At 29.8% G+C, this 26872-nt stretch overlaps 1 protein-coding gene across 7 annotated transcripts in view; it reads right to left on the bottom strand.

Annotated features, from left to right (window-relative positions):
• The window catches only part of LOC129905136 (protein bunched, class 2/F/G isoform), a 232052-nt gene that overhangs the window by 100283 nt on the left and 104897 nt on the right, over nt 1–26872 (bottom strand). The window lies entirely within an intron of this gene.

Raw genomic sequence — 26872 nt, 5'->3', positions numbered from 1 at the left:
GTAGGTGTTGCCGTTGTGTTCAAATATTTTTTTTGTGTTTGAAGTCAATTAATAAGAAAATAGCATCTATCGCTTGAACGATGGAAGATTGTCCCTCACTCCTATATATTTTTTTTTTCCTTGAATTTCCTAGACAATCTTTTGACATCATTTAATTTATGAAATTTAAGCAAAATTTTTTGTTCACAATTAAATTTAAAAAATCAAAACGGCAACACTGGCAATTTTTAATCTATAGACTTTAAAGTATTTTTAATTACCTACGTTTGGAAAAAAAAGATCATCAAAATCTAAGATGTTCGGCCGGGTTCCCTAATATTGCCATTTTTTGAGCTTTAGTTACTCCACTAGTAATATGAAAAAAAATTAATGCATAATTATCATCGGTTTTTTTCGTAAGTCATATTTTCTTGTCATTAATTCTTGTAATGCATTACCATTAAAAAAATGTTAAAACTGTTGAATAGTGGTTCTTAAAAAAATATTTTAACTTTTTTTTAAATGCAAAGTAAAAAACAAATTTAAATCCTTTTAGTTCCAAGAAATTTTAATTTTTCACCGTTCTTGATGTTTATTTCGTTAAAACTTGAAGAATATCATTCAGCAATCACCATATTTGCCTAACTGCCTAGAACCCTGCGACTTCAAGCTTTTCGCTTCGCTCCAGATAACGATCCGTGGGGAATGCTTTAAGTCGATAGAGGAGATACTATCTGAATCTAAGATGGATGCCCACATTAGTTTTTTCGTAGGGCTAGTGTTATCCGCCGGTGAGAGTAGTTTTTATTTTTTTATCAATTAGCATGTCCCGAAACGAAACACAACCAGGTTTTTACTAGCCTTTACCTGTAGAGAAGTGCAGTTTTAATTTTTCAATTAAAAACATAAACTTAAAGAAAGGTTTGGAACAGAAGAATACAATTATGTGAAATTTATAAATATTCATTTTGTTTTTATAAAAGAGATGTCAATTCTTAGGAAATATTTCGCTATAACAAAATAATAATAAATTTAAAAAAATTTATTTAACCTCAATTAAAATATTTTTTTCTATTTTCTTTGCCTTTTCAAAAATTTAATTACAAAAACAAGTTTTAAAAAAAAAAAACACTACTTGACCTTGAGTTCTATTTAAAAATAAAATACACTCATTTAGTAAAATTTAAATTATAACATTCAACAAAAAATAAGAAATTAAAAAATAAAAATAAAAGATTAGAATGTATCTTACTCTTCACTAAACATTCGAACAATATGTCTTTTCAATGCAACTGGTTCTGTAACTGGTGGATAAACCTCTTCGTCATTTAATTCTTCATCTTCACCATGATAAAGTGATTCGGCACTTTCTGAAGGTGATGACCACAATTCATCAGTATGTGATGATTGAAATCTTGTAAATGGTCCCATTTTTTCTCAATTATTTTTTCAAAAGACACACAAATTTTGTAATACCTCACGGAAAATTAAAAAAAATTCCTTTCACACTTTTTAACTTCCGAATTGAATTTGCCAATTAAAATTCCGTTCAGAGCCCTTTAAAAGGCCAACACAAAAATCTATTCAACTCACAATATATATTTTATTTTTTTTTGCTTCTTACACAATCAACTTGAATGTTCTTATTTTTCTTTTTTTTCTTTTCTCTTTAAAATTGTAAACAAAAGAAACAATTTATCGATGAAAACAACTTTATCAACAAACTCTATTATAAAACACTCATTATAGATACTTTTTGTATGGGATTCACACTTAAATATTTTCGCAATACTCTACTAAAAAGAAAGACCAAGTAAATAGAATAAAAGATAAAAAATAAGTAATTTTTTAAATGAAAACGGCCGGCGCACGAACAATTGCAATCTCAAATTCACTAGAAGACTAAATGCTTAACGTGTAGAAAAAACTTCTCACTCAAAATCGTTCATATCTAAAAACATGGAAATGCTTATAATTTTTTTTTATAGATATTTAACAACAAGAAAAAAAAAATAAAAGCTCAATAAATTAGAAAATATATTATATTTTTCTATTTATTCCATCAAGGCGCGCTTTTGCTTAATAATATTTTGCGATTTTCCTTAGAGAAGCACGATTTTAACTTAAAAATAACAAAAACAGAAGAAAAAAAAGCACGTATACGCCACCGACATCAGACGAAAAATCAAAATAACAAAATAAAATTCAAGAAAAAAAAAATAACAAAAACAAAAAACCATCAAGAGTAAATTTCTCAACACATCATCATCAGTTCAGTTTAGAGCGCAGTGGTTATTTTTATCGGATAAAGAGTATATTATACATATGTATCTGAATATCTTCAATTTCTTGTATATATGTATCTATCGATTTATTTACATCAGTTTCCAGCACCACAGCTGCGGTTCACGACGACGACGGAGACGCCAACGAATAAACGCGATAGATACCGATACTGTTCTGGTGATAAGTATTTTTTTTTTTTTTATTTAATTTAATTTTTTATGTTCTTCAATTTTGCTCATGCATTTTCCATTAAAAATATTATAATTTTGTAAAATTTCTTGTTTTATAATTTATTATATTTTTTTCTTCAATTTTATTTTTTTTTTAATCAAGGTATGCGCACAAGGTTACTTGGCTAGTAGTGTGATATATTTATTTTTTGATTTCAGTTTTTTTTTCGCTTTTTTTTAATTCAAATAAGTCGACACACAAATAAGTTGAACGAACGAATTTTGACGAGTGTTTGTTTGTAACTGGCGTTATTTAAGTTGATATTAGTAGTTGTAGTAGTGCGCATTAAGAAGTAAGTTTTTAGTAAGTGTCAAGTCGCAATGTTGTTGACGTGATATAGCTTTTACTACTTACTTACTTACTATGTGATCAGAATATAGTATTTATCTAGGTGTGTGCTATTTTCAAGTAAATAAAATAAAGATTTTTTTTGACCATAAACAAGTACAAGTATACTATACATCGACATCGGCAGCAATGCCCCCGAGAAGCTAAAACAAGATTACTTATGCGCTATGTCACATTTGACATCGTTATCGGACTCTAATCGAATTTTGATAAAAAATTTATTATAAATGAAAAGCTGGTTAACTTTGAGATAACTGGTAATGCAAATAAGCTACTGTTTATATATATGAAAGAAGCACACAACACAGTTATTTTAATTCTTACGAGAACAAAATTATTACTGAAGATTTGATACTAAGTACTTGGGCTTATTTTTTTTCTTGATGGAGTAGGTACTAAAGAGGATAAGAGTGTGTGTGTGTTTGTTTTGAATAGAATGTTGATTACATGCAAAAGTTTATTGGTTTAAGATTTTTTTTTCTTGTCATTAGATAGTTAAACAAAGAGGATAATTAAAACACACCTGGATTTTAAGATTTGTACAAGTGAGTGGCGATATTTGGGGGAAGGGGGTTTAAAAAGAATATCAAGCTAGTGGAGTAAAGAAAACTAAGAATCAAGTTAAGTGGTTTTTTTAGTTTCAGGTACAACTATTGAACCTAACTTCTAGAAGATTCTGGATTATGCGCCGTTTTTACATAAAAACCCTAGAGCCTAGACGAAAAATATGTCTCAGGGGAATACCACTGACTGATCTGCTTAAGTAAAACTATAAAGCTTTACCCCATTTTCAGAACACTTATCGGCACAAGAAGTGAATGTCCCAAGAAAACCTCTGTTTTAAACTGAAGAAAATGAATAAAAACGGTCCGGTTACCTTGTCGAATAAATAACGAAGCGGACTGGAATTAAAAACGACGGTTCCCGATTATTCATGAAACAGGCTTTTAGAAAGGCATTTGCTGAAAGCACGAAAACAGGGTTTCGGACATTAAAATGTCCGTTTTACCATGCAATGTTAAGCTCCACGCTGCGCTGTTCACGTCTTGTCTACAGTTGGTAAAATAGTAAAAGTCAAAATTGTATTGTTTGATGCTGAACAAGCAGGATTCTGCGTTCAAATGTCACGGCTCAACCTGAGGATTTATATTTGTATTATACAAATAGTCCAAGAGCTAGTGGCACATTTGACTAAGGTAGCTCTTTTAAGGCTGAAAAATTGGTACAGTGGTAGTTTTAAGCATGCTTAGTAAGAAAATCTTGGTCTGGCAGGCCTTTTTTTGCCCAAAATTTGACTTTGAAATCGATTTTTTCAAAAAGTATTGATTAAAATAACTTGATTTAAAAACTAATATAAAGTGTAATATTCTGCCTTTAAAAAAATGTATCACTCATAACTGTAGGTGTTGCCGTCGTTTTTAAATAATTTTTTTTTTTATTTTGAGTTACTTTTTTAGAAAATTGCCCCTCCCTCCTAAACGGGGGGAGATAGACCCCCCCTTCCCATAGTAAAAAATGCTTGTATTTAACTCCTCTGCAAGAATCCGTTACTAATTTTCCCCGCCTTAGCTATCGTAATTTCCCCAAAAAATATAAAATACAAAAAAAAATTTTAACCAAAAATGGTTTTCTATGATTTTTTTTGTCAATTTTAGTATACATTTATTATTACTTTCATAATTAAGTAAAACATTTTTCTTTATTTATAGCATTTGCTAAGAAAAACTAAAAGTCTGTTGGTAACTCACGTCACAATATAGAACACGAGCTTTAAGAGTGCGACAGTTTGAAGTTTTTCTGTGAAATTAAGAATCTTAATTTAATTTTTAATGAAGATATCATACATTTAAAATTACAAGCTCTTAAAATTAGCCACAGTGTTTCGAGGAAAAAATTGAAAATATTTAGGTAACTCACTTCACATTAATTCAGTAACTCATGTTGCCTGCCATTTACAGTTGCAAAAATAAAGAATAGATTTCAAAGAAGCTTGCCTAAATGTTAATTTATTGTAGCAATTGCAAGGGGATATTTTGCTTGTTTTTCCGTCACGTTTATGTGAAGTTTGTGATAGAATATTACATACAATTAACTCAAACAGTTTTGGTATCACAAATAAATTTGTGTATTATTAGCTCATTATTTCATTTTTAGGGCTTTTTCTTGTGCACAGGAATAATGAATTAACTTTTACATATAATGTGAAAAAGCGAACTTCATAAAGACTTAATAAAGAGAACATTTAACGGATACTCATTTCTACCTCACGTAATAATATTAAAAAAATTAGCATCAAGGATCAATATTACCTTTCAAATCCTTTAAAAAAAAATTAAAACTAGCACTTTGTTTTACTTCTTAACTTAACCTCTTTTTTTCGAATAAATATAAATAACCAAAATCGTTCTAATTTTTTGCCAAACCACAATAGGATTTTTGAAAGTCCTGCTAAACTGCTGTTACATATTTTGTTCAGTTCAATATCGAACTTCACTGAACTATTTTTATAATTCAAATTTGAAAATCTCGAAATAAGCATGATAGAAAAAGGCGTATATTTTAAGAAAGTATCAGTTGTTGCTTACAGATTTATATTTCGTGTCCGAATTGAAAAATGGATAAAGTATAGCGGTTCAACATAGTAGTTGAATAAGTGTGAATTAGCGCTGGTAATCTGGTACAAACTGCATACAATACATTTTTCGTTTACGATTTTTCAAATTTTTTAAACACGATTGAGTAAGCAGCGTACTCCACCTTAATTCTTAAAATTGGAGTTAGGGCTCATAAAGTTTCAATTACCGAGTCAATTTAAGAAAATTTAATTTTTAACAATCGGAGTAAGTTAATTTCCGTTGGCCTAATAGCTTTATAAAAGATATTGCTTTTCAAAAGAATTCGATTTCTTCAAAATCGAATTTTTCGTCTAGTGGCGAATTTTGCTTTTGAAATTCGTTCCAAATTTTGAATTCACTGAAAATACTGAACTTTATCATATTATTTGGTAAAAAGCGAAAAAATACTTTTACCTCATTTATGTTTTGGTTTAAAAAATTTAAACCAAAAAGATTTATTTTTTCGTTTGGGCTTATTAGGCCCATGAAAAGGTACTGTATTCTTCGCTATAGCAGGTAATTACTTCTAAATAAAATATCTGTGATATTTTAGTTTATAATTAGTACTCTTATTTAACATTCAATCTTAAGCTGCACATGACAGCACATTAAACAAAATTATCTTTAAAACCTTCAAAGCATTAACTTGTCTTTCAAAAATTTCCATCCCTTCCGCTACATTATAAGAATTACTTTTTGCTACCTGAAGGAACAATAAAGTCATTATAATCATAAACTCACCCCTAGAATGTTAATTTTAAGCACCCTTCATTAGAAAAAGTCAGATCCTTAATTATTATCCCTAATCCTTAACCTCTATCTAAACATAATTAACTGGAAAACCCTTTCTACCTGTTTGCTTCTTACATCATCCACCAATAAGTTGTATAAATATCCCTTCATCAAAGACAAGGGGATACAGTTTGAATTGAACAACTATTCACGTCTCATTATATCGGATATTTATAAGTGAATTATTTGTGTCAATATTTTTTTAAACAGTGACTAAAATTAAACAAAAGAATAAATAAAATGGCAAATCGCACTCAACAAAGAAAAAGAAGGGCAACTTTCATAGCTCTTCAACACAACGTCAGTAGCCTTGAGTTGCGAGTTAAAAAATTTTGCGAAGGAATTACTTTTGAAATTCTTGTTGAACCTGTCAAACCGTCAATTTGTGATAGACAAAGATACATCATAAAGTCAAATTCAGATGGAAACAACGAACACATAGAAATGGCTGAATTAAATGATCATCCTTTGAAAATGCGTATTTACAAAATTAAACAAATTCAAAATCAATACAAAGCATTGAAAGACGATGCAATGGAAAAGTTTACTGAACTTGAAGAAAAATATAAACACGAAAATGTTGACATTATTCTTTTGGAATATAAAGGAAAGTCAAATTCAGATGAGGAGAAGTCATCTTCGACATCGAGAACAGAATGTCCTGGATCAACTAACAGTTTAAAAAACACTAAGGAAGAAGTAAAACTTTCCCAAACCGGATCAGATACTACAGCTGCTAATATTAGAAATGCTCCAAAACATTTGTATAATATAGAATGGAAATTTGAAATGCCCAGTGACTGCTCATCGTCCTTAAGTACTACTGAAAAACAAGAACGAGATAATAAGAAACGGTTGCTGTCATTTAATGAAATTTTAATGTTAAAAAAACAAGGATCTAGAGAAGAAGATGATCTTTCAAGACATATGAGTGCATTATCTACCCAAACCTTAGAATCCAGTCTAAAACTAGACCTTCAGAGACCCGAATGGGATGAATTGATGCCGAGGGATATTATTGATATCACATGCTCCAGATACAATATTACCGAATTGACAGCACGAAATATGATTGTACAAAAATTTACTAATACGGTGGATAAATTACGCATGAAATCATCGGAAAAATGAAAATGTGTTATTTTAAATACTTTTAAATGTATGCATATGCACTGTATTAAAATATAAATAATTATTATGTACATAGAAATAGAAAGTCTGTCTTATTTTTAAGGACGTTGGCAGTTTATTGGCTGCTTATTTTTTTTTTTTTTTGAAAAGTTGTCCATTCGCTAGGATAACTGCAGTAGAATTCAGCCAAGAAGAGTCTACACTTTTACACTTGACACGCATACTGAAGGTATCAAGGTAAAGAAAATTTAATTTTAGGAGTGAAACATGTCTTTTCTTAGTTATGAAAACCACAGAACTTCTTATCCGCGTTCTGAGAAAATTGGCTTGGTAAAGTGCAATTGGGCTCATCTCCTGGATGTAACATATGATAATGGTGTCAAATTAAAGGTACTAACATCTACTTTCCAAATTCAGAGGTCTTCCAGGTCAGAGATTTGCAGTTTTAAGTTGTACCTAAACGATAAACAAACGCAAGTTTTACTTTTGTTAAGGTCTTAATTTTAGGTGTGTTGGTCAAAAATTTTAAGACCTGTGGTTTTTGTAACTGATAATATTCAACTTTCACTTCCAAAAATATATATTCTTTTGTTCGTGTTTCACGTTTCTGAAGTGGATTTATTTTTTGATAACCATTTTCAATGTCAGAAAGTTTAGTTAGAGACCTAAAATGTTAGAAAAAATGAAGAAGCTACAATGAGAAATTAGTTTAACATCCCAGAATACCTTCATAGATAAGTGTCGTTTTCTATTTTTGATAAGACGGAAGACCGTGATTAACTTATCAAAGGCCAATGTTCAGATTAAAGATTTGAGTCGCTAGTTGCAACTATCCCGTCATATCCAACGGCAACAAAAGAAGCAAAAGAAATATTATTGCAATCGAAAAAAACTGAATATCGACCCACTACAATTTTTAGATTTTTCATCGCAAGGGGAAATGTATCCCACATATTGTTTCATGGTCGCTTTCTTCTAATCCAACTAACGAAACCCATAGGCCGGTTACTTCTGTAAAACTGATACGTTGTAGTGTTCATAGAAAATATTAGTTTCTAAATGTTGACAGATTTAAGCAAAGTGTTCCTAGTTTTCCAAAACAGTTAAAAGAAAACTTAGAGAAAGAACATTTCGCAAGACACGTGAACGAGTTCAGAATTCAAAGAAATAGTGATAAGGGTCCCACAAGATAGTGTTTTAGGTCCAATTTTAGACCTGTTGCTTAAACGCGATATACATGCGTCAAACAGCAAACAAAATTGTAGCTAGGTTCAGTGTTTAAGGACCCGGCTATTTATAGCCAAACAGGCTCCTTGAACTTTTAACTCGCTCCTTAAAATTTTGATATTCGATTTATAGGATTTTTGCTCTGTTAATTTTGAATTTGGCGATTTAAGACTCCTTTAAAATCAAAGCATTTTAAAGCAAAAATCCACCAAACATATAAATAAAAAACTAATTTGCATACGTTTTTCATTTGATTTTCATATAAGATTTAATTTTACGCCGGAAATGAGCATGAAAACCAGAATATATCAACAAAAAGAAAAAATAATATTATATTTGAAGTCTGATAAGCAAAAGTTATTTGAAAATAATAAAAAAAAAATTTAAATCTCTTGCCACAAAATTTTTTAAGCGTTTTTTTTTCGACCAGTTTTCAAGGCGGCTATTTTTGGCTCCAAGATTTTTCAAAATCTGCTCCTTGCCTCGAAAATATTTTGGCAACACTGGCTAGGGTTGTTAAGGATTCCATAGTACTTGCAGTGGGCAAAACTAATATTTAATTGTAAAATGGTCTAAACAATGTTAATGAAAATAAAGGTACTAGTAATTTAGTTGAATAATTTTCTGAAGACTGTGTTTTGATTATTAAAAAGAATAATATGTATTACTCATATTTATTTTGATTTGATTTTTTAAAAAGCGTTTGAAAGAACATCTCTAGAAAACAAATAGTGACCACTTTCTTATATTAAATCAAGCCATTTTTTTTTTTATTTACAAACCAGTTTCGAGAATTAGATTTAAAATGGTGTATAAAAATTCGCCATTATTGTTTTAATTTTTGAAAAAACTCAAGAGCTTCATTCATAAAATTGCACCAAATCATTGTTCTACCTAAAAATAATCTATACATCTTAACACCTATCCCTTTACACAATAATAATAATAAAATAAAAATAAATAATATTTAAATAATTTGGTTGATATTCAAATCTATAATTACCCCCACTTAATTACAAAACCATTAATGTCGCTTATAAGAACATATATCAAATATAATTATCAATGAAATGACAACTGCATACAAATTTCTTTATACATTAATTTCTAATTTTAAACTTACATCAAAAATAAAATTTATCTTACATTTTTGTATACATTAATTGTGTTTATCTTACCTGAAAAGAAAAGAGAAATTAAAAATTAAATTAGAAAAAAATGTTTTTTTTTTAATTTGCAATTATTTTAGTGTTATGTAGATATTTTAGAAAACACGAAATTTTTTAAAAGTGTCAAAGTATTGCAGCAAGTTCATTATGAAAATATTCGACTTAAGTGTGAGTCAGATTTGTTTTTACTTTCGATTCTCGTTGCCAAAAAAAACATTTAAATGCGATCAATTTGAATTGTCAGAAAAATAGCCATTATAAAAGTGTCAAATTATTAAGATTTTAAGAAGCCTTTTTAATTAGAAAACATACGTTTTTGAATTTATGTGCATAGTGAGTTACTTAAAATGGCGCCCAATGATGTGGAAAATATTTTTTTTTTTACTTTTTTTATCAGGAAATATTTACAAATAACAATTTTAAGAAAAAAAAAAAACATTTAGGTCTTTTTCGACCTAAATGACAGGACTAAACGACTAGAGAAGGGATAATACCGAAAAAGAGTTAAAATTACTTAAACAATCGCAGCAGGCCAACTGCCTGTTGGCAATGGTTCCTAACATTCCCTAACTGGAGGAGAAGGAGCGATAATCCTTTCAAGGATACTATAATCCCATCAAGCAACAAATAATGCCTCCTTTCCACACAAAATTAATGACCCCCACATTTGTTGTTAAACTGATTTGCAAAGAATGTATTTCATTTACTTTAAGATTTATTTAAAAAAAAATTACAGGTAGATATCACAAACAACAAGAGATACCTTTGTCTGGATTACTTAAACGAGCCATCAATCAATCATCGTTTCTCGTGTTCAAAACGAGAGCCAGTCAAAACAAATTTATGCTTTTTTTAAGAATACTACAAAACAAAAAATAGTAAACAAATTCTTATTTTTAGCAATCAATTAAATTAAATTAGAATTTTTTATTTAAAAGACTGACCTAAAAGAAGAGATAATTTTAATTCAAATGTCATCATAAAATGAATGATGTTCCGCTTATTAATTAAAGAAGTCACTCAACAAGAAAATTAAGGAAGCCAATTATTATTATTTCATCTTGAAGTAATTAGGTATCGCAGCACAAATTCATTTATAGATTTTTAACTTTATTGCTTTGCTGCTGTCTGACTGGAGGCTATTAATGATATTGCAAAACATCTACCTTATATCGAAATAGATATATTTGTTAGCATCAATGATGAAATGTTAGTTGAAATATGGAGTAGAATGACACAATTCTTTAGATAAATGAATCTGTGTAGTGCAATTTGTATTCAAGATGCTATCATCGAGCTTCAAGAAGAAATGTTTTCAGCGTCTTCAATATAGAGATTGTTTACAAAAGAAGATGAATATTGGAACCACAAAGTTGAGCGTTTTCTAATTACGAAATTATTGGAAAAACTTTAAGTAAATATTGTACATTGAAGCTCGTAAGTAAAATTTCGAACTTTAACGAATTTTTGGAAGTAAATTGTGGTAAACTACATATTTAATTTGATAAAGATTTGGGATGCTATTCTTTAACTTAAGAGCGATGTTGTGGTAACTTTTGAGTGAAATATTACAAAACGATGAAATATAATACACTCCTGCTCAAAATTCACGCACTTTTTTTTCTTCTTTTTTCTTGCAGGGGTAACCCTGCATCTTATTTAAAATGGCTTTGAAATTCTTACTCCGTACGGGCTGAAAAGCAAATTCTACTCCATGAAAATTTATGACTCTTCTCTAAAAGGTTCGCGGTTTAACAGAAAGACTTCAGCAAATCTCTTCGCAAATTTTCCCTACAAACATTTTATTCCATATCTTGAATTTAAGATCACTACTGTCTGATTTGAACAAAATAACCATGATACTGTGGCATAAAGTAATAGTAGAACTTAACTGTAAAATACATAATACATATGCTGGTCTTCCACAGGGCTCTGTGTTGTCACCCAAGCTTTTTCCTTTTTGTCTATAAATGATATTATTAACATGAAGGCTTTATCAGATCTTCGTACTTTTAATTCGATCAAGCGTTGTTAATCCTGTTGTCACACGAAGCATCTTCATCTCATCTGCCGATACGAATATCTTCGAAACGGTTAAGGCCATCGATTTAATACCCACGACCTTATTATTTGTAGAACGTTCAAGCTCCTACAAAAATTCATCCTGATAATTTTATAATGATAATGACTTTTCATTGAATTAGAAAATTTTGAAAAAGTAAAAAATGTTCTAAATATTTTTTTTAACTTTGACCTCGGATATCTTTCAAGTGGATTAATGAAACATTTTTATAAGACCTTTTTTTAGGGGCAATATGTTTCCAACAAGAATATGTCTTGCTCGTTTGATTGTTATAATTTTTTAATGTGTTATAAAAAATGGGTTATAAAATTAAGAATAAAAAACGAATTTTTTAGGATTTTCTCAAACTTTGGACCTCGAATATCTTTTAAACGGTAACATAAATATAGAGCTTTCAATGGAAAACTGCGAAGCGGAGGATCTTCCCATTAATATTAAGAGCGCATATTTGGTGAGTATGTTCTAAAGGTGTCTAGCAATCTATTTTTCGGAGTATAAAAACAAAAACAAAAATATTAGATTTTTTTGTAGGTACCCGCCCTCGTAGATACATATGTATTATTTATCAGTGAACCTTATCACTTTGAAATTTTGTCGCTAGATCTCTCAATATTTATGTTTGGAAACTTAAACAAAGTTGTTCCGAATATTTTTACATTGCCTCAAACAAGATTTTTCAAAACTTAGGTACATTAATAAAAATTAAATTAATAAAGAGATTGAATATCAGGACCTGCAATCCCCCGGATACTCTTAATTTATTTAAAACAGAATTAATGTGTTTTTTGAATAAATGTTTTTGGAGCTGTTTAAGGTGTTATGCTATGTATTTTATCCAATGGCAACACTGCTTGCCTGTTTAACAGCACATGTTCCTTTAAAGAAAGGGGCGTTCATTTTGTATTTGGAGGTTTATTTGATATCGATTGCTCAGTTTCGACGTTTGATTTATGTTTTTAAGTTATTTCAATTTGAAATTGAATTCAATTTAAAAGTGTTAAAAGTTTTAGGTATTACCTAACCTATTGCTGATGATGATGACTAACGTCTCCTTTTTTCGCCATTTATTTTTTCTTTTAAAGTGCTAGGCGACTTAATTAACTATTAAGTATTTTTAAGTGAATGCATTTCTATACTTCTACAACCCACACAATACTCAATATTCAAAATACTTTTAATAAATATCAATAACACTTAAGATCTTTTGTTTATTGTTTGTTTGTTTATGTATATATTTTCAAATTATAGAAAACAAAGAAAATCGAGTGTGTTTACCAACAACAACACCATTTTATCACCAACCCTTATAATTTATTTTCTCGCCAAAAACAAAACAACAACAACAAAAGATTCTTTGTCTTTTCTGCAACTAGGTATATGCGACACGTGTTCATTGTTACAATAACTATAAATGCATCTTTGTTTCGTGTTAAGTGTAATTGTATGAGAAGTTTTTGTTTTTTTTGAAGTGAAAACTTCTTTAGTATCGTAGTGATTTGAAACAAGATGAAACGAAAACGCGACACGACTTCAACTTGTTATAACTTTTTTGTTTTAATAGATAGATGAATGAAATTTGTACTGTAGATAGGTAATTAAATAAGTTATAATTGTACAAAATTTCAATTAATTTCAAAATTCAAAATTCGGAGATAACGGTAAAAAGATGTTCTTTTCCAACACACGTTATATCTTTTGATCTAGTGCACATACAAATTTGATTTAACTTTAATAAGCATGCTGATAACATAACCTTTTATTTGATATATCACACATAACGGTACGTGCTCTACAAGTTACACAATCTTAAATTGAAAAAAATTTAAAAATACCTCAAAACACCTGTGGAGATCTGTTGGCGATGACCAGCTACCAGTGTAGGAAGTACCGTAATCTCAGTCTGGAAATTCGACATGGTTGACTTTAAAAAATTCTAACTTCTCTTGTAGACATCTTTGAAATAAGATTTATGCATTATTATACAAGGTGAAACAATAAACTTTCACATGGTATAAAATTTTGTATAGGTCGTCAAACAAAAAAATTGATTTAATAGCATGAAAACATAAAAATAAATGTTTTTTTTTTGCTTTTTGGATGAAATTTCATCGAGTTTAAAAAATTCTAGCTCTTTTTGTAAATGTCTCATACACCTGATCGGTATATATATTTTGAGCTAAGACAATAAGCTTTCAGATAGTGTAAAAATTTGTTGTTAGGGAAAAAATGGATTTAATAGTGTGAGAAGATAAAAATACGTGTTTTTTCGCTTTTTTTGATGGAAATTGATCGAGTTCAAAAAATTTGAGCTCTTTTTGTAGATGTCTCATAGACTTGATTGATATATATATTTTGAGCTAAGACAATAAGCTTTCAGGTGATATAAAATTTATCTAGGTTGTCATATAAAAAACATGGATTTGAAGGTGATAGAATAAAAATAGGTAGATTTTTTTTATATTTTTTTTTCCAAGAAAAATGTTTTTTTAAGGTTTCACTTCTACCACGTGTGAATTGCACACATCATTTTTTTTTTTTTTTTGTATTTGATTTCTACTCAAAAATCTTACATACTCATCCCTTATTCTCTTCACTTTGTGATGCTCTATGTTCGCTCATCTGATAGAAAATTCGACCCCTAAGTTCACACGAACAAAAACAACAAAAAAATAAAAGCTCTCACACCTCATTGCACAACACAACCGAAATGGATTAGCACTTACGTCAATTTATAAAATTTGTTGCCACTGACATTAAGTTTTAAACAATATAAACTACCTACAATAAAAGTGTATTTATAATACGATTATAAGATTGCCTAACCAACTGAGCCTCACTCAGCAGCAGCAGCATGTTTTTCCTTTCAAAATAGAACTTTTTTGGCACTAATTACACAATTAATTGAGGTGAGAATTGGGAAAACGAAAAACAAGCAAATGCATTTTAGTGTATTTGACAAGTTCGACAGCAGTTTCCGCGAGGGGAAGTTATTTACACTCGAATGAAATAAAAATTACTCTATTATTTGTTTGAGTTTGGAGAAAATCCTTTCAACTTTTTTTTTGTAATAGAAATTTATATCCCTTTCTCGAGTGTTGGGACTATTAAAAGTGTTTCTAGAAACTCAAAACTTAAAAGTTGATTTTGACATTTAAAAGAAATTCAAGCTTAATGGCAAAAACCACTCAATTAATTGTTTGAGTTTGAAGAAAATCCTTTCAACTTTTTTCTTTAATAGAAATGTAGGTATATCCTTTTCCCGAGTGTTGGGACTATTAAAAGGGTTTCTAGTAACTCAAGACTTAAAAGTTGATTTTGACATTTAAAAGAAATTCAAGCTTAATGGCAAAAACCACTCAATTTATTGTTTGAGTTTAGAGAAAATCCTTTAAACTTTTTTTTTGTAATACAAATTTATATCCTTTTCCCGAGTCTTGGAACTATAAAGAGGATTTCTAGAAACTCAAGACTTAAAAGTTGAGTTTTAAATTTAAAAGTAATTCAAGCTTAATGGCAAAAACCACTCAGTGAATTGAGTTAAACTCAATAATTCACACAAAATAAATAATAAATTCAATTAAGGACGAAAAAGGACAGTCCATTGAGCAATTTTACTGACACCCCATAGTATTTCCAACACGTATCTGTCTAAAAATACCTATCAATTTAGTGTGAACAAAATAAGTTGGCAATCTGATTAAAAATTTCTTCGTCGTTTGAAATTGAAATTTATATCTCATTTGATGTAGAATGAAAATATCTATTCACGTCCGATCTATTTTATATTCGATCTTTCTATTTGAATTGCATCTAAGTGTGATGTTGTGGTACCTCAACAAAGTATCCCGATCCCGATGGTGCTGGCTGGCCATGATATTATTTCCTCAATTTAAATGTTTCATTCGAGAGATTAATTATACCTCAATCGACCGACAACAGAAACGACGACAACATTATATAGAGTGGATGATGATGATGGTGGTGGTGATTTGATTGCTACACAAGCTGGCCGGTGTCGATCGGACTTGTGGCTTTTGTGTGACTCTCAACGGGGTTGATTAAACTGCTTGCACTTTTAATAAATTGACAAAAAAAAATAAAGTTTTATTTCTTCCGTGTGATGCAAAAATATCTCTGGTCGATCTTAAGGTCGCTGTCATTGCTTTTTTTATAAAATGTGAGGCAATAATAATGTTTTATTAAGGAACACAAAAAAAATGAATGTTGATTTGAATAAGTTGAATGACATATGGTAAAGACTTGATATAATATTTTATTAAGTCATAAAATTGTAGTTAAAAAGATGTAGATATACTAAAAATAACCGTAATACGTGAGAGAAATTTTCTGGTTCTATAAAAAATCGAATGAATTATTGTTTTCATTATCAATGTCAAACACTCCTTAAATTTAAACGATTCGTTTTTTTTTATTTTTACTAACTTTAGTTGAATGATTAACATAAAATAAATATCAAACTTAGCTTTTCACTGCATTACATAATTTGGTTCATATGTGCGTGTAATTAATTTGCAAAAAATGGAAGGCATCTGTAATTAACCTCTGAGTCCGAACGACTTAGTAGAGATGCAATTTTTCATCACATACAGCCCTATTCTGCTATTCGATTCATTGCTTTGTTACGTCAAACTGGTTTTCAAAAACAAATAACTTTCGATATCAAAGCTTGTGTTCGTCCGTCTTAGAAACTCTAAAGAAAAAAAAAATTGCTTAAATTTATGTTTAACCCCCATTTAAAGGGTTCTTATTTCAGACTTTCAAGTGAATCGAATAGCAGAATAGGGCAGATACTCTTATTTGCTTTGCTGAACGATTTGAAAGATAATTTATAATCCAACGAAGAAAAGAAGCATCGATACCAAATGCATGTATTTTTGATAAGAGAGCTTGATGTCCAACTTTTTCAAATGCTTTAGAAGTACATATCAAGCGCAATAATCTTGCATTCTACAAAACGATGTAAAGATTTTTTCCACCATTGGATGAAATATGCCATCAAAACACCATACTGCCGGTCTTTAAAAAGCTTACATTCTTTAGCTGAAATTAATTAACGTTTATATGATGAAAGGGAGAAAAATACATAATGTGTAATCGGTCGATACTAAGGCAGCGAAGAATAATCGTCTTTTTTAGGGACCGGCTAGACAAATCGTCGCTGTTTTGGAAAATTGGCATAACTCAAAAATCTTAATGCTTCAGAAAAGCTGTTTTAAATTTCAAAGTTTGTCAATTTTCCATCCTATTTTCATAAATTGAAGAAAAAGGATCAGCTCCTATTGTTTCCAGTATATTGTCATTAATAACTACTATGCACTCTATGAGTGCGAAGGAATCTTCGTCTTATGGATGCATGTACGTTCTCGTAGGATATGAAAGGAGTCATGAAGGAGCGAACTGCTGTGCGAGAAGAAGAGCTTTCTCAAGAAATTTTGTTTTAATTTTTGATCATGCAAAAATTTGCAGTGTAGCATGTATGTGAGAATTTATGTTCCTTCATGACTTTTAAATAACTTATCGTAATTAAATAATTCTTTTTTTCGTTGAAAGTGTCTTGCTTGACCACTGGTTATAGGGCAAATATAAAATATATTTTGAGGTTAATTAAATAATATGCTGATATTCATAAGGGGACTTGAGGGACCTCAAATTATATTATCGAAATTGATCATATCGCGATCTACGCCAGGCATTCATTCTTCTAATATGCCGAATAAAAGCTTAACTCTGAAAACGGATCTGCATGGTTTTTAAACTGAAACCAAATAATGTAGGAACAGCGGTTTTCTTATTTTTTTTAAAGACCCACCATCGGTGCCAAATTTAAAAAATCAGTTGAAACACTCCCAAAAGACTATCAGCAGTTCTACCACTGATTGGGTGGGTTTTAAAAGGTCACCGAATTGGAATCCTTAGTACGATGAATAATTTTGACGTGCGAATGCAATTAAGAATGAAATTAACCCACCAGAACTGCTGAGAGAACCCTTGAGTTCTACAGCTCAAAAAAAAGAGGAACAACGAATTCTAAGACGGAAAAGGAGGCTTTACAAAAAAGAAGTACTCCAGACTTTAGAGTAGAAGCCTACCATGATGACAATGGGAATGACATCAGTCTTGTCTCCGATAAAGCATCGGTTCCCGATACATCACTGAAATTAAGCATCATTGAGCTCTTTTACTTGAAATATGGAGGATCGTCAAACCAACTGCGTGCTGTTGTTATGTGTTCTTTCAGTTGTTTGTTCGTTCTCTGCTTTGTTTTTCTGTTTTGTATAATGGTCTCAGTTACCAGTGCTACAGTGTTTCTAGTCATAGTTTCAAACTCCCAAACGACAAAGCCAGTCAACCGGCCGCTGAAAGGCAGAATAATCCTCATCATCAGTCCAAAAGTAAATCAGCCGCTGTTTATTCAGGTTAAGAAGGCAAGACTTCTTGGGTACTTTAAGATAAAGAGTTTTCGCGTAAAGTTCAGTCGAGTGTGCATCAATGGATAGTCAACTTTCGAAATATCCAACAAAGAACTATAACGGAAAAACCTTCACACTTTGATTTTTCTGATGTTTGAACTTAGAAACAATCGATTTTATTGCAAAACGAACAGAGAACACGTGCCTTCTAGCAAACTAAATTGGGTTTTCTTACTGTTTTCCCAACAATGTTTTGGTGAAGCTAAGCTACACATCTAAGTCCTTAGACGAACAGAAACCGTATTAGTGTAAGTAGTCATGGTTCTAAGCAGGTCGCTGAATTTCTAGACATAAGACTTTGTAAAATCCTACAATGACATGAAATTGCCAAGAATACCAAAACCATAGAAAACCTCATCAATTTTCTTTGTCGGAATGGCTACGAGATGCAGACTTTAGAAGCCTAGTTCGTTTAGTCTTCAATGTCAAGCTAGAGGCAACGAGAAACTGCAAACGCACTAATCTCAAGTACCGCGATCAGTGCCATATCTATTAGATACAGAACGTTACAAGTTCGTGTTATACAGTAAAATTTTGTACATGTTGTACATGTCGTGCTCCAGAATTTTTCAGGTATTATTTCTATGACGGAAACGTGTAATGTTTTGTTTCAATTTTCCAACGACCTGAGATACATGATTGAAGGCAGTTAGCTAGGTATTAACCTGAGTAAAAGAGATTATTGGGTGAAGATCTGGAGCACTCAATGTTTCAGTGTTGCCATAAGCTAGTGTTTTTCTTGGATTGACTGGAGCGGAGACTCATACGAAACAAATAGTATCACCCGTTTTTTAATTTTTTAGCGGACAATCAATGAACGTTTAATATTTTTTTTACAAAAAGTAGTCTTTTTTTTTGTAGGAAGAATACACCAGTCATTTTAAGATTTACAATGTACATGGTTTTTGTAGCAGGTTTGAAATACTAAATATAATTTTTACTTGAAACATAAATAAATACAAAAAATTACAAACAACCAAAGAAGAAAAGAAAACATTTTAAAAAATAAACAAATTGTGAAAAAAAAACAAAATTAAGAAAACAACAAAAAAAAATCTCTTTGCAATAGAATTAGAGATTTTGAACTTGAACAAATTTAAATATAGTGCAGTTTTAATCAACAGCATAACATGGAAATTGTATTTTTTTTTTATTAATTTATATTTGTCAGTTAAATGTTAAAAGCAAATATTGTAGCATAACAACCAAATAAATTTGTTTGACATTCATAAAAAATAAATTATAGCATTTTTTTTGTTAGAAAAAAAGCATGATTTAATATTTTTTGTTTGTTTTGTGATTTTTATTTTTTACTTACCCAATAAAATCTTTAACAAAACAGTAAATCGTAAAAATGCCAGTACCGTTGAACAAAGTGTCCGGCTTTAGAACCGGTAACTGGTTCTTCATTGATTGAGCAATGCGGTTTTTATTATTATTATTATTGCTGTTTGCGTTGGTGTTGTTGTTGCTGCTGTTGATGATTGTTGTTGTGCTAGTAGCTTCTTTACTACCACTAACAATTCCAATACCACCTCCACCACCTGCTCCTCCTCCTCCTCCAACGATATTAGCAGCGACACCAGCAACACCTCCGACAACGTTCGCATCAGTAGAACTCAATGCCACAAGGACTCTTGGCGCAAATTGTACTTGATGAAAGTCCTTAGTTCCACTGTGGCCAGCTGCAGCTGTGGTGGCCATGTTTGACCATTTTATCAGATTTCCAGGACGAACGTTGAAAATCGTCGCACAAAATAAAAACGTTTAAAGCGTTGTTTTTGCAGTTGTTGGTGTTGCAAGTGGTGTTAACAGAGGTGTTGCTCTTTTCAAAAACTGTTGAAATCATCCCAAAATTCTCAAAAAGGTTGATTTATTGTTTTTTTTTTTTTTTGTTTGCTTGTTTGTTTTGTGTTAATATTAAATATTTTTATTTTGTTTCTTCAGTTTTGTTTTTGTTTTGTTGATTTGTTTCACCAAAAACCGCTAAGAAATTGTTTTTTTTTTTTTATAAACAAAAGTTCATCATCAAATTTATTGAACTTTTTTTTATATATATTTTAAATTATTATTAATATTTTAAAATATTGAACAGAAATAAAAAAAATTAACACAAACAGAAAAATAAAAAAGGAGAAAAATTGAATCAGCCAAATTTTTCTAGAAAAAGTTGCAATGGAAAATGAATGGAAAATTTTACAGCAGGAAGGTGTATAACACTACGCGATGATAAAAAAGGATACAAACGATGACAATATATTAATTATAATTTATATATGATTTTAAAGAAACTTTATGTTGTATATCCAATTTACATAGACCAATAGAATATAAAAAAGAAGAAAACAACAAAAAATCAAATCTGGTGCTTACAAAAAAAAAGTAATGCAGACATTGAAAGCAAGAAATATGTAACGATTAAAGTGGTTTTCAATATAAATGAAATCCTTGTGATTAAATAAAAAAATCAATTAAAAACATAAGTATTATTTTAAATATTTATTATATCTATACAAAGATTAACGAAACCGTTAAAAAAAAAACCTGAAAATAAGAAAAACCTACTAGTATTGTAGAACCTATAAAATCCAAAAACCTAAATATACCTATACCTACCCTCAAAAACCCAGAACGTTTGAAATAATTAAATATCGTATATTTTAAATCTGAATACAACAAAAAAATATAAAATCATAAAAAAATTAAATAAACCAAAATCAATACTTCAAACAACAAACATTAAATTAATTTATTTCATTTTTTTCTTTTTGAATGTAACTTTCGCAATTTTTCGAGAAATACAGTTTGGTTCATGTACCTACTTTATTATCGTAGACACAATTAATAATGAAGCGATTCATGTTAAAAGAAGGAAATATATTTCCAAAAAAGTAGAATTCACTCTAAGGAAAGTTTTTGTGGAGATACATCAGTCGAAATAAGTATTTGGACAAAATTTACATTTCTCGATCTGTTGAGAATAATCTCTAACGGTTAAAGATAAAAGATCCAAGTAAAGGGCCATTCAAGAGAAAAAATAAATAGAAACTGAAAAAGGATACAAAATATCCAGTTTGTTTTTAACTTTTAGGGAAAACCCTACATACTCGTAAGAATCCTACATAAACCTACATAAAGAAATATTTCGGTATGAAATCATTGAAAAAAAATTCCGAAACAAATTGTTGGAATTTTTAAGGAAATAAATTTTCATTTAAACAATTTAGTTGTCCTACGAAATTCAAAAATCTCGTATAAAATACTTTGTAACGTTTGAATTTATATCTTTTTCGAACAATGTTAGGTATAAATATTTAAGTGATTAAATACCATCAATATAATTTGTATTTATTCATAATGAAACTTTAGGTGCTGTTTCTTTATGAAAATAGGATTATTGGAAAGAAGAAAGGTCTTTAATTATTGTCATAAAACAATTCAAAAACCAATGGCGAGAATATCTTGAGTAACAACATTTGAAAAAATCGATGTTGATGTAAAAAAAAGTTTAGCTTCAAGTTTGAGTCCGGAAATGCATACTGAGAATTCTATTCAATTTTGAATTTTCTTAAGGAAAAAATAAATATCATTAATTTTCAAACCCATTTAAATATGTAATTACATATCCAAAATGGATACTTCTATTCGTCTCCGGGAATGGAAATTGCGAAAATCGAAGACGAGGACCTTCTTAAAGAATATCGAAGAAATAAAACTAAGTACAGTCGAACTTTTTTATAACGAACTACCTTATAACGTTATTCTATCTATAGCTATTTGTTGTGTCGTTTAGTACACAATCGACAATTTTAAAGAATTAATTAAAAAAATTAAAGTTATGATTCAACTTTCTAAATTGGAAGATTTTTATTATAAAACAAAAACCGAAACTGTGCATGTTCAATTTGATATGTTCAATTGATATGTTTTTAACTAAAAAATAAAAATGAATAAATTTCCTTAAGATTAATTCTTTTTTGTACCATATTTTTTTAAAATATGTATAAAAGAAATCTTGCAGTGTTAAAAAACAAATTTTCTATATACCTAACGAATTTTTAATAAAACTTCTTTATAACGAAGCAATTTTTTGTTTCCTTGAAGGTTCGCTATAAAGAAGTTTGACTGTACTTTAAAAATTGTTGGCACTGTGAATCAGCTCTGCCACCCCAAAGATAATTGAGCGCAGTATATTTCAAGAAAAAGCGCAGTAGATTGCAATATACCGCAGTAGATTTTTAAATATACAAACAACATTCAAATCACAGAAACATATTTTACTACAACACAAATTAAAAAATTAGCTCAACAGTAAAAAAAAAGCAAAACAGCTCTATCTTCGGTTCCACGTCATTTCACATCATTTTGTTCGCCCGAAATCTTAACAGGTATTGCGAGTTTCACTTTTCACCAGTAGCCAAAATAAAACTGAGCTAACAGATGTCGGTAACTTCTCGTTTCCCGAACATGAACAACTTTTCGCCCGCAATTCAGAAGTAACAAGTGAAATTCAATTTTTCGCTTGGAATTTTCACGTAAAACTCACGATAGGGCTGCATTTGAATTTTTCAGTGAATGCATTTAGAGTGAGTTAACTTGGCTAAGTATTTAAAATTTTGAAATGGACAACAATAGGTACTATTTAAATTTTTAAAAGGGGAGTAGATTCGTTTTGCTAAGGAGTAGATTTTCATTTGGGCTAAAACGCAGTAGATCTACTGCTAAAGGAGTAAGGTGGCAGCCCTGCTGTGAATGTCAGAAATTAAAAAGAAAAAACATTCTGTCGCTGATAACGATAATAAGAAAAAAATATTTTTTTATTTTCAACTAAAAGAAATTCCGGGCCTTAGAGTTTGTACATGTAACCCTATTTTATTATCCGAGTCCAAGGAACCGATTTTAGAAAAATTAATAATAGAAAAATTAATATGTACCTACGTATATGGAAGACACATTTATAATAAAAAAAAATAAAACACTCATATGAATCTCCTGCTTTACCATCAATGTTTTAAATTAAAATGTACTGAAAATAACAGGTTACATTTCTATAACTTTTTTTTAGACGTAAAGATTGCTTATCACGAAATTTGAATTAATTTAATTTTCCAAGAAAGCGTTTTTAATACTTTCAACATTATTGGAAACAAATTTCTTTTTAATTCCTCCGTGATGGATGATGGAAGTGAGATCTTAATTTTCGTAAGAATTTCTGTTTAAAAAATAAAAGAAATGAATATTTCAAATTATGAAATTGAAAAAAAAAAATATGTCACTCGTAGCTCAGCTAAAAAATTAACACACGGGCTTTAAGTTGTATAGCGCTCAGATGAATTGGATTTATTTAAATTAGGAATATTTTCCCACATTCCAAAACATTGTTTAAAGCAAATGGAAACTTGAAAAATAAATCATTGTTTTGACCTAGGACACCGGGATCAGCTGAATACATCTGTAAGGTCCAATATAAGATATTAAATAGCAGTGCCTATGTCTATTCTTAATTAAAACTCTGAAATAAAGTAAGTAAACTTTTCAAAAAAGTAGGTATTTATAGGAAGATATCCTTCAGCTTCTTTTTGCATACAAGCAAACAGTAGATTAACTACAGTAGGTAGGTTTTTGAAAATCTTTTTCTTCTCATTTACAGGTTTTTAACAATTTGTGTATGATTTATTGCAAAAGATTCGGTCATTTTGGTTCAGTGTATGCAGTAAAAAAAAAGTAAGCTTTTAGAGAAAAAATATCAATTTGTTTAATAACTAAATAAATATGGAAAAATATTGACCACGACAAGTTTGATTTTTTTGAGACCATGTTTGGTATTTTTGCAACCAATAAAATTAATTTGCACTACTGTCTGGTTGCTATCTATCTCAAGGATAAGTTTTTCTTTAATTTTAGAAAATAAAATAAAGAATTATTTTCAAAAAATAAATCAGCCTAAATTTTTATTTCATGACACATTAAAATATTTTTAAGACAAAAATGTAGGAATTTCAAAACCAAATAAAATTCCTTTCATAAATCGTCCCACAAACACAATGCGACGTTAGTACGTGATAATATTAAGAAAAATCTAAAAACATTTTACTGAATTACAATTTGTTGGTTTCACATTTATAGATACATAAATAGAAATATACATATCTTTACTATTTATTATTCCTAAGAGTTTAAAATGTGTACACAAATTGAGTTTATGTGTGTGCGCATATTTGTTCAACTCGAGCACAACCGAAGCGCGAGGAAGAAAAGCTTTTAATTTTTTTTTTTTTACACCACACTTAGCCTTGACCTGGTAATGCGTTTTTGGAATTTCGTTCGTCTTATTAGTATTGTGTGTACTTGACGACGTCATCTTTAGAGTATCTACGTCGTATTCTTAGTCGTCGTCATGATTGTTTAGTTGTTGTGTCAGATGAAAACAACTTTTTTCGAAGAAACATGATACAAAAATTGTATGACGAAAGGATGTGTGTCTGTGAATCTCGCCTTCTAACTACCTACACAAAATAATTTTGTTTTATTTTTATTTAGTTTTTTTTTTTAAGATGAAACATCAAAGAAAAAAATTTGTTTAGTGTTATACACATACATATAAAATGCAAACAAAAAATTCATTTATCACCATCACAACATGCTTACAAACAAAAACTTCAACTTGTAGATGCATTTTAAGTGTAGGACGACGAAGAAGAGTGAACGTGTTTAAGGATAACTTGTAAATTTATGAGGTACTAACTTTTTCAACGAGGGAGTAGGTATGAAGAAAATTGACATTTTGCTTATTTTTTGTTTTTTTATTTAGTGGGTATACCACCACTGACACTTTAAAGGCTTTGAGTGCCAAAAATGACGTGTGTCTTTAATTATGCATGAAATTTTTTATTAAGGACAGAAACTTCAAGTTGGACTACTGAAATATTAAACCCACTTGCATTTTTAATTAGAACAAAATATACTACGCACCTTAGTGTTAGTTATGCACGGAAACTACTACCAGTTGGGTATATCAAGTTATAATAATATTTTGAAATTTTAATTTTAAACTCGAAAAAAACATAATAAAAAAAAACTTATGAGAAAATTATGTTTTTGGGTTGAAATGAGAAGAAAACAAAGTTTGTGTTATAAAAGAACTTAAAAGAGTAAAATCTGCGTAGGGCATTTAACATTCGTGGAGTGCCGTTAGAGAAAAAATATCCATTCTTAATCGTACGTTCTGTGGACGTAGCCAATGTAAGTATGACCAATCTTTATTTATGGCTTGATTGATGGCGAATACACCACGGGGCAACTTGAGTTTTTCTTATCTTCAAATAGAATACAATACAACATACAATTTCTAGCATCTCACAACTACTCCTACTGACCATGGTACACCTACTTTGAAGCTAGGTAAAGTCTTACATGTTTAACTTTTCCCTAGAACGGAATGAGATGACGTAGTGACGAATGATTTCGAAATAAATTTTTTAGAAGCTGTGTTTTTTGGCATTGCTATCCGTACCTGCAGTTGACGTTTACATGCATTACAAAAACAACACGCAGCTGCCGATTAGAAGCTTAACCAAGCTTGGCATAGAATTTGGACGATGTGTATAAGTTTACGTTTTCCTTTATGTTGGTTCTCGTGCATATACATTTTTTGTTCAGTGTTGATATTTGGGAAATCCTACTGCGAATAGCTTTGCCAAAAAAAAAAAAAAACACGCCTAGAGTATTGAGTTGCATGTGTCTTCCCTGAAAGTATGAATGTTGCCAGATTTTATCGGCAGATTTTATTTGGATTTTTATTTTGGACTGTTTCAGAGATATTGGCAATCGGGAAGACATGTGAAAGTCAGGCACAAAATTCTATTAATTGATCAAGATTCTCGAAGTTTTGAAATGAACCTGGGTCTTTAAGTTTTAAAAATAATAAAAGTTTGTTCATAAGGAAGTAAGTTAATATACACAAAAATGCAGCTGGTTTACATAATTGAGTGCTTGTCTACAGGAGAAAACCATTGAACATTGCTACCAAAATATGCCAAAGTATCTACCTCAAAAATTAGTTGTCTATTCGTCCAAGCTTAAACTTGGTTAGGTTTCCATCTCGATTTTTTTAAAGTTTGGCATTAAAATTCTTAGTCAATAAATCAAAAATCCATTTATCAAAAATCCATTTATATTTTCTAAGACGAAATCAACGGTATTTTTTCAAAAATACAATTTACTATATAAAAATTAATTTTTTAAAACGTGTCTGCAATTTTTGTTTAATTTATTTTTCGAACGATTTCAACGATTTAAAATTTTAGAGTAACCTCATACAATGGAACTTCTAAAACTCGATCTTACAAAATGGAAGAAGAAAAATTCGGGTAAGATAAACATAAAGAAATGAAAACAGAAACTGGATATTTATTGTTTTATTTCCTTATAAGGAATATTCAACTATGTAACAAGGTTTTGACTAATAAAATATATGAATAACATTTTTTTTAAACTACACGACGAAGTATGTAGTTCACC

Source organism: Episyrphus balteatus, chromosome 1 (genome assembly GCF_945859705.1).
Source record: "Episyrphus balteatus chromosome 1, idEpiBalt1.1, whole genome shotgun sequence".
Lineage (NCBI taxonomy): Eukaryota > Metazoa > Arthropoda > Insecta > Diptera > Syrphidae > Episyrphus > Episyrphus balteatus.
Note: the sequence above shows the minus strand (reverse complement) of the source record. Positions and strands in the feature narration are given on the sequence as shown.